This window comes from Amblyomma americanum, chromosome 1, assembly GCF_052857255.1.
Source record: "Amblyomma americanum isolate KBUSLIRL-KWMA chromosome 1, ASM5285725v1, whole genome shotgun sequence".
Taxonomy (NCBI): domain Eukaryota; kingdom Metazoa; phylum Arthropoda; class Arachnida; order Ixodida; family Ixodidae; genus Amblyomma; species Amblyomma americanum.
The window spans coordinates 308350826-308360241 of NC_135497.1; the positions used below are offsets into that span (position 1 = coordinate 308350826).

At 43.4% G+C, this 9416-nt stretch overlaps 1 long non-coding RNA gene across 1 annotated transcript; it reads left to right on the top strand.

Moving 5' to 3' along the window:
• The first annotated feature begins 629 nt into the window (after positions 1–629).
• LOC144098480 (uncharacterized) lies at positions 630–9188 on the top strand. The gene is made up of 5 exons (XR_013307187.1): positions 630–924; positions 1681–1774; positions 2290–2366; positions 4419–4548; positions 8964–9188. It is a non-coding gene; the product is annotated as an uncharacterized LOC144098480 (long non-coding RNA).
• Positions 9189–9416: the final 228 nt, after the last annotated feature.

Here is a 9416-nt window from a genome sequence, read left to right on the forward strand (position 1 = left end):
ATCGTAACGATACGAACTCGAAAACACGGCTGCTTCGATGCGCTAGTGGGCTCTTGCTTGTTAAACTACACGCGATCAGGGTGCGGCGAGTGCTAGCCGCTGTTGCATATTAGCTAAAGTGAGACGCAAGTATCGACGTAGTTACGTAACGCAGTTGATATCTAAGCAATCCGCTTGTACTGGTCACCGATTAGCTGTTAAGTTTCATTATCTCCGGTGAGCGTTCCAGTGTCGCGCAAATTAATGCATCGCAGCTACTCTCCATCGTGCCAATTGCGTTCAACTTATCCACGATATTCGCCAGCTTGAGATACGGTGCTTTTCTTCGCTGTTTTTGTAGCAACTTAGTGATTTTATCTGGCATGAAACGAAATTGCATTCTGTCAGCACCATCGTCTGCTCTGTCGTCTGCTCCGTCGTCTGCTAGAGCATCCGGGTCACTTCAGGGGATCACAGGATCGCAGCTTCTACAAACGACATGCCAGAAAAAGTAACTGAAAGCGCTTTAGTATTCTTAAATAATCTAAAAATAATTTAAAATAAATGCAGTGTCTTTGTTGTGAAGATAATATAAATATTCATGGTTTAAAAAGAAATTTTTTTGTCGGTTTCAATTTTTCACCGACACGGAAGCGCAGCCGTCGGCGCCATTGCAGCGCAACCGACGCGTCATGTTTTGTATTATTTGCCTCTTTGAAGCATTGCTTGAGTACTTGTACGGCGGACACGTGTGAAGAACTCATTCAATGGGAAGGTGAGCAGTAGTGTGTTTTGGAAGCCAACGACCAGGATTTCGGCCTGTCAACATTGGCGAGTTTCAACGGGTAAGCCATGAAGAAAGACAGTGCTGGGACGTCTTGTCATCTCTAAAGGGAACGAAGACTCCTGCGCCGTTTTACTAAGCCTGGATGAATCGCATGGCCGGTGAGTCCCGCTCAGCGTTTCTTTGCTAATGATCTGTATTCACACGCGCTATTTGTATGCGGCTATATAGGGATGTGAGTGGAGGCAATCCGCCTGCGGTTGCCGCAGCTATAATGTGGCGGCAAAAAAGCAGGGCCTATATCCTGCATGACAAGTGTTGTTCTCATTGTCTTTATGTGCATTTAGTACTCGCGTGCCGTGGTAAATAAAAATGGCACCAGATATCACAACAGAGTTCGCTTGCTAGCGCTTCGACACTCGGTGAAAAAACATGGATTTGCAAAGCGTAGAAGACGGTGAGCGAGAAGTGCCGCGCGGCGGAGCGCTCGCGCTAGGCTAGCTGCGATCAGACACCGCACTATTTTGCTCAGGGTTAGTACTCATCGGATTAGTGCTTGTGCCTTAATATGCGTCATACTAAATTCTGAGACAGTGATCGCATGCGAAAGGCTAGTTCAAATTCATCGCCTTGTCATTTGTAAACTTGTCTGTGCTTCCCCAGTGGAACAGGATTTGAGGCAGTGTTATGTCAAAGTTAGATCAATCTTGCGTCTCCTGAGCTGTAAACGTTGATGCTTCCTCTCCTTCTGAGCACTGCGAGCTGTCGGGGATGCAACTGCACAATTATTTACGATTTCTACCTTTTTGGTATATCCCTCGCTTTTGCGGCCCGCATTCAAGTCGTTCGCCATTGTCGATGTTTTTCTTTGTTACTTATTTTCGCTATGCTATTTATTCTTGGTTGCGTGCCATCAGCTGTGGTGCCGGCGATTCTTCGAGCTCGGAACTCTTCCCAGGCACGGGATCCTACCCACAGACCTCCCTTCGGCGCACTCACGAGTGTTCTTTGGTATTTTTTTGTTTCTCTTGCCCTTACTTGCATTGTCAGTCGACAAATTTGTGCAGCTTTTAATTGTATGCAGATTTGTTAAATGCGCTAGCAATTTTTCTATGATGCTAAGTTGTGCTGTGAGATATCAAGCTTCTTGCTAGTGAAGGCATGCTTTTTTCCATTCTCTCTTCTCATTTAACAAAGGCAGACTGGTTGCAACTTTCAATTTAATACCTAGACATTGGTGCAAGGCAGCATCATAGGAATTGATGAAAACCTGCACATCATATATTTCAGCCAGCTCATCTTTCAGTGTGGTTACAACAGTTATTGTGACTCTTCTCAAAGAATGTATATGGGTGCAATACATAAAATCTGTTCATTTGTTTTGTCATGGGCTAGCTCATTGTTTTTTTATTTACTTATATTACGTCTGAATTTAGTTTTTAAAGCAGTAGACGATTTCCTCTCTTGTCATTCATGACATATCTACAGCCACTGACAGCTGTTGCTCTGGATGTATTTATTTGCAGTTGCCAGCGGCTAGCATTCTATTGGGCCATGCGTGCTTCCTGCCTTCGGCTGTGTCATCCCTCCTGATCTGTTCATGGTAGTTATTCTTTTTCAGTGATGCATATCATAGCTGCCTATTTAGAAAAATATTTTCCATATAGGCTTGCAGCTAGGTTTAGAAATGCATGAAACTCTACATACACTTCACAGCAGTGCCTCAGCTTATAATTACCGGAACTGTAGACTTGTACAAAATATAGTCGCTGATGTAGCTCTTGACGCAGCTGCTGTTAACATAAACGTGCTTTGACATTGCACACCTGTTGCCTGGTATGCATATGTGTCCTAGAAAAGGACCTATATGTTCATTTATTCCTTTAAAAACATTGTGCTCTACAATGATGGTTTACCAGTATTTCTGATGCAGAGACCAAACTATCAGTCAGTAATGTATCATTGCACGATGACACCAATAATTGTATGCCATAGCATCCTTGCAATGCACTGGGCAAGCTGCTATCAGCACAGATTTATTGCTGGTTTATTGCCATAGCATATGGTTATACTGCACAGTTTGTACCTCTACCCTCTTAAAGCTGTATACTTGAAAAATTTAAAATTAGTTGGAGGAAAATTCAAGGAAATGTAACAGTAACTGTCTCACATTTTGGTGGACACTTGAACCGTGATATAAGGGAGGGATATAGAAGCGAAGTAATGAAGAGCTGATGCCCATGTTAGATGCCCCTCTTTAGTTAAACATACCTCGCAATTAACACATTTGGTGCAAAACAAACCTGGGACTTGCACGCTCACAAGCACCCTCATGTCAGTAAAACAAAGTGCCAATGTTGCCGTACTTTAGAGCTTTGCTCTTAAAAGCGCAGCTGACTGCTGCTCAAAGTTGAGAGCAAAAATATGTCTACTTTTCCTCATGTGCAGTCTGCGGTGCTGGTGCCATTTCCAATGGTGATTGACATTGAGTTGCATGATGCGCAGTTCGTTCCTGGAGTTAGTGATTTTTGTCTGTCGTGTGAATGTGCTGTTAAAATTAGTGCAGAACAATGGTTCTCTAGTTCATTTTAGGTAACTGTGTCCTGTGCCACATGCTACCACCCTTTTTCCTCAAATTTCCTAATCTCATTTAGCCATCTGATTGCCACCCATTCATGCATTCACCTACTCTTGGAATCCTCCCAGTGTTTTAGTGTGGTATTGCTTATATTTTCTCTGCATTACACATGCATTGCACTTCCTCTTTTTTTGATTTAGTCAAGATATCTCTGTTCCTGTTTCTTGCATAAGCATAAGAGGCGACTCAAGTGCATCATCTGGGCTTGTGATGCAACGTGTAGGGTGATTCGTTTTTGGGTAAAACCTGGTTCTTCTTACTGTTGCACCAAAAAAGATTCTTAAAGATTAGGTTCAATGCAATTTCTGTGCAAATGTGCCTGTAAGAAAGTGTGGTTTGAAGGTGCACAAAGCCCAAGAACTGCTGGAGTGTAGTGGATGTCACATAATTCTTCTGACAGATTTTTAAACAATTTTGGTTATTTTATTTCCCTTTTATTGTTTATTGTTTGTCGGTTGCTTATAATTTTTGGATAAACTTAAAACTACATGTACTGACTGGTATTTCATTCCAATAATTATACCCATTATTATGAAGCTGTGTTGGAAGGTAGGTGTGCATTTAGTATGCGTGCTTTGAATTTCAGTGATTGTTTCTGCAATGCAAAATGGAGGACAGGCCTCTGCTGTGCGAGTTTTTTGCAATGGAGTGAAAGTAGCTGGAGCAGCATTTGCTACTGTGTCACCCATCCAAAAGTTCTCCCACAGACCACTGAGCTTCTGAATACCTATGGCTTAAAGCTCGAAGCTCTGATTGCCCTTTCCGAGGTTTTCTGCATTAACGAGTGCAAGCACAAGGGCTCAGAGCTAACAAGCATTTGAAACCATAGAGTAGTAGTGCTGGGGCCGTGCAGCAAGTCAGTGTGAAATAGGTCAGGTTAAACGTTGTTTACTGTAGAAAGCTAGTGTGAAAAACTAGTTGCGCTCACAGAAACCGCTGTTTTTTCTTAGTCGGTCATTGAAACAAAGCAATGCATGTAAAATTTGATATCTCACTGATCCCTCAATTTTTTTCCAGCTAAAAACCAAGAGTTGCATGGAAGGTGTGCAAGCCACCAAGTTGCGTATGATTTTTGCCAGGGACCTGGAACAGCCTGGGAAATTAGTGGATGGCCAGTGGTATTCACTCAATAAGGCAAGCTTTTTCTGTAAGTACAGTTTTTGGCATGGCATTGCTTAGGAACGCATGCACTAATCTGACTACTCTATGCTCGCCCATGCTTCAAGAATAACGAAGTACATGAAAAAAATTGATTGCCGAAAAAAAAATTGCTGCTTTTGTTATGTTTTTTCAGGAAAGTATTTGCCATTTAAAGGGCTGTGAAAACCATAAAAATTATGTGCTTGTAGTGGCTTTTTTTTTTCAAATTTCTTCCACGTCTATGTTGGCCTGACCTTGTAGCTTGTCTGCATGAGATTGGCTGCTACCTACAGTTCGCTTTTTTGTTGCTCCTTTATTGCCTGTCACAATCTTCACTTTGCGTGGCAGTGTCATGCAGTATGGGAAGTAATCTGATCTTATTTCTGCATTGGCCTGAAGTGCAAGCTTTTGCATGTGGGGCAGCTTTATGGTGTCCTTTTGTTTGCTGTAACTGCAGTTTGGCCATGAGGGTTAGAGGTTTAGTCCTTTATTTTGATGCAGTGTCATATACTTCATGCATAAATTAATCAAGCAAGCACTATTTTTTGTAATAAATGAACATTCATCGCTGTGCCCATCAGAAGTGCACTTGACTCTAAAATGGCTGTCTTCCGGCATTCAGTATTACATCTCAAAACTAGCCGGAAGACACAAAGCAGGAGATGAGATGAGCACATGATGAGGCTGGTCTAACAACTGAAATTTTATTGAAGGAAAGTGGCAAAAGACCTGCAAAGAGATTCAAGCACGCAAAACCCAAAAGCAGTGAGAGGGCAAAAACAATCGAAAGGCACTGACGTACTAGTAAACCATCTAAAAAACTAATTCCTTACAGTGAACGTTCACCGACGGTTTAGCCAGGCACTTGTTTTTAGCCTTACTGATGTAGTAAGCCTCGACTATATCAGGACAGATTTATCACTTCCCTAAACCACTAATCTGCCGCAGAAATCAGGCGTGCAAAGAGAAAGGTCGTCCTCCGATTGCATTCACGAGATTGAAGGTGCAGTGTCAGGTGAAAATTCGTATTCCGCTCTATACATTGAAAGTGCTCTCAGCCAGGCTCACATTCAGATATCTGCTTGTCTGCCCGTAGTAGTTTCAGCTACGAGGCAGTGGAATGCAAAAAACCCGTTTACTTTTGCAAGTGGTGAACATTTTTTATTTGCCACTGTACATAGCGGACGATTACCCGTAGTTGTATCAAGCCTAGTTTGAACGAAGAAGCATAGGGCTCCTAGCTTACTTTTAGCGGTCAAGACAACAGCAACATCATACTTTGGTGCAACTTTCTTGGGACGGTGAGAAATGGCGTGGAGGTAAGGTATAGAGCCTGTCTTTTTGTGCTGCTAAACTACGTCAGCATCGTGTGAATGGTGTTCAGTTCCCTCGAGAGAGTAAAAACACACTCTGACAGGTGCGCGAGATGGGCAAGTGGGAACCCAGGTGCCATTGGCTTGGAAACCTGCTCCGAGAATGCATTCTAAACACTGTGATGGCATGACTTCCATAAAGCGGTCGTGATGCATGCGATTGCCAACCTGTCCTTCACCAGCCTCGAGTGGTTCAACTCGTAGCTAAGAGGCTTCCTGATCTTGGGCTGTGGCGCCAACATATGTGGTCGTCCGCAAAGCGCAGGTCTAAGTCAAGAAGCTACAAACGGTTTTGCTTAGTGAAATTCAGACATAAAAGATAGGCTTTGACCACATGCCTAAAGGTTTCTAAAACGTCTTGTGCCAACTTATCTGAGCCCTCCTTGTGCAAAAAAATTAGGTAGCTATCAACATAACGAAATGCTACTATGCCGAGGTCTTCCAAACAGGGCTTTGATGCGGTATCGACTGGACAGAAGAATGTCGCGGAGGAACAGTGCAACCTGGGACCCTCTGCATATGCCTGATTTCTGATGTAAATACCGCCTTGCCAACTCACAAAAGTGGAGTTCTGTGGAGTTCTAGTTTCTTGTGGACAGCAACCTGGGCAGGTGCTCTGCAGTGAGCATCGACATGGAGGGCCTGCACTATTCATTGTCACATGATAGACCTCTGAGGCATGTGCAAACTGCATCAGGGTGAACAATGAACATGCTTTTACAGATGATTGCGTGATTTCGGTTGCTGGCTTCATGGGGCTGTTCTCCTTTTACTGCAAATCTGCATTTGTCAGTTGGCAGGGCGGTATTTACACGCAGGTCGTACCTTTGCTCAGCAACATTTTTTTGTCTAAAGTCGATAAGGCATTAGAGCCCTGTTTGGAAGACCTTGGAATAGTAGCAATTCGCTATGTTCATGACTATCTAATTTTTCTGAACATAGAAGGGTGAGATAAGTTGGCACAAGATGTTTTAGGAGTCTTTAACGCATGCGGTCAAGGCCTGCCTTTTACACCAGAATTGTCTAAGCAGAACCGTTAGCAGTTTCTTGATGCAGACCTGCGCTTTGTGGACGAATATGTTTGTCGGGGATACAGCTAAAGATCGGGGAAGGCTTTTTTTATCTGCGATTCGGACCACTCGTTGCTGGGGAAGGATGGTGAAGAGGTGTATTTGTCGCTGGTTAAGGTCAGTAAAGATGGAAACACTTGATGGGTGTGCAATCTATGCATGACATGAGCTTTACATAAGTCATGCCATCACTGCTGAGGACTCATTCTTGTAGCAGGTTTCCAAGCAGCTGGGTTCCCACTTGCCCATCTCAACAACCTGTCATAGTATGTTTTCCCTCGCTCGAGGGTAAGCAGCACATACTCCGATGATGCTGACACACCTTACCTCCACAGTATTTCACAGTTTCAAGAAAGTCGCGGGAAAGCGTAATGCTGCTGTTGTCTTAACAGCGAAGTGCAAGACAGGAGGCCTTTGCGCCGCCATTAAAGAGGCTTGATAAAACTGGGTACTTGTCCACAATGGACAGTATCACAAAAAAAGGTTCACCACTTGCAAAAGTAATCGAGATTATTGCGTTCCACTGCCTTATGGCTTCAACTAATATGGGCAGACAGGCAGATATTTGAATTTGCACTTGACTGAGCACTTTCACCCTATAGGGGGAAGGCAAATTCTAATCTGGCACTGTATGCTCAATCTTGTGAATGCAAATCTAAGGATGACATGTCTCTTTGCACGCCTAATTTCCACGACACATCAGTGGTTTATGGAAGGGATAAATCTGTCGGTAGATAGTTGAGGCTTACTACATCGGTAAGGCTAAGGACACGTGTGGCTAAGCCATCGGAAAACCTTCACCGTAAGGAATTTGCTTTTTTAGATGATTCATTAGTATGCCAGTGACCTTTAATTGCACTTCGCCCTTCCACTGCTTTGGGTTATTGTGCGCTTGTATCTTTCGCGGGTCTCCTTTTGCGGCTTTCCTTCAATGATGCCGCCGCAGTGGCTCAGTGGTTATGGCGCACGGCTGCTGTCCCAAAAGACGCAGGTTCGATCCTGGCCGCACCAGTCAGATTTCAATGGAGGCGAAATTTTAGAGGCCCGTGTACTCTGCGTTTTCAGTGCACGCTAATGAACCCCAGGTGGTCGAAATTTCTGGAGCCCTCCACTACGGCGTCCCTCATAGCCCGAGTCGCTTTGGGACGTTAAACCCTCACAAATCAAATAATCAAAATCTTAAATTAAATTTTTGTTAGTCCCGCCTCTTGAGCTCATGTCTTCTTGTGTGTTCTGGCTGGTTTTAAGGTGAGTCAGTACCAACTCGGCCAGTCATAAGGCTTGTTCAGTATTACAACATTTTTAATAAAGTGAGAAGTTTACTAGGCTATGTTTCCGGGGATCGTGTCCGTAGCAGTTGTGGGCAACTCGGAAGAGATAGCGTCATACGATTGGTTGTGTAATTGGCAGAGAATGATGTGAGGATGCTGCTCGAAAAGAAAATTTTATAATCGGATAATTATTTACAGCCAAAAATGTCCAAAAAGTGGCTGGGCCAGAGAAAAATTGCCGCGAAATTTGAAAACGCTGAAAGTAGGTGGAGCTACAGCGTAGTGCCAAGTTTGAAAAACTGGAAGTCTGGACAAAGCCAAAGCTTGGCGCCAAGTTTGAAAACTCGAAATGAGCAATCACGTGACCAGTGATAAGTGTCCTAAACTTAACCAGGAGATGGGAAAAAGAATGATAAATTAGAGGCAATTAGGTAATTATTGAGAAGGAAAGGCAATGAACGCGTGATTAGACTGGGCGGGTATTCAGTGAGTGGGCAGGAACGATCCGTGGAGGGAAATTTGAAAACTCGAAATCGTTGCTGGGATGAAATGAGGGTAATATAAGAGTTAATTGATAACCAATCAAGTCAACGAGAAAACAACCATGGCGCCAAATTTCAAAGGCGACCAGTGTCGAGGAAGCATCAACGCTTTCACATTTTTTTTGAGCAGGTAGCAGCGGTGATCTCTATTTTTTGTTTTTTTCAGCCAAGACAAAAACCATTTTTCTTCGCTCATGGGCGATGCATCTAGGAACCTGCGGCCAGGAGAACGCTGGACAGCATGCATCAGCAAGCTCGAAAAAAAAAGCACGAAACAGTAAATAAATATTGATCATTTTCGTTTCAATTCTAGTGGTTTCGTGCACGAATTACTCTGGAATGCACAAAGCTTGTGTTAATTGACAGGCAACCATTAACAAGCTGTGCATTTTTGTGCATAGCCTACTCCAGAACACAAATCCTGTGTTAATTGACAGGTGAGAGTAACGACTGTTACACAGTGTATGAGCACTGCACAAGACACACTACAGAAGACAAGGCAAACTACAGAAGACAAGACAGACTACAGAAGACAAGACAGACTACAGAAGTCAAGACAGACTACAAAAGAGAGGACAAACTACAGAAGACAGACTATAAAAGAGAAGACAGACTACAG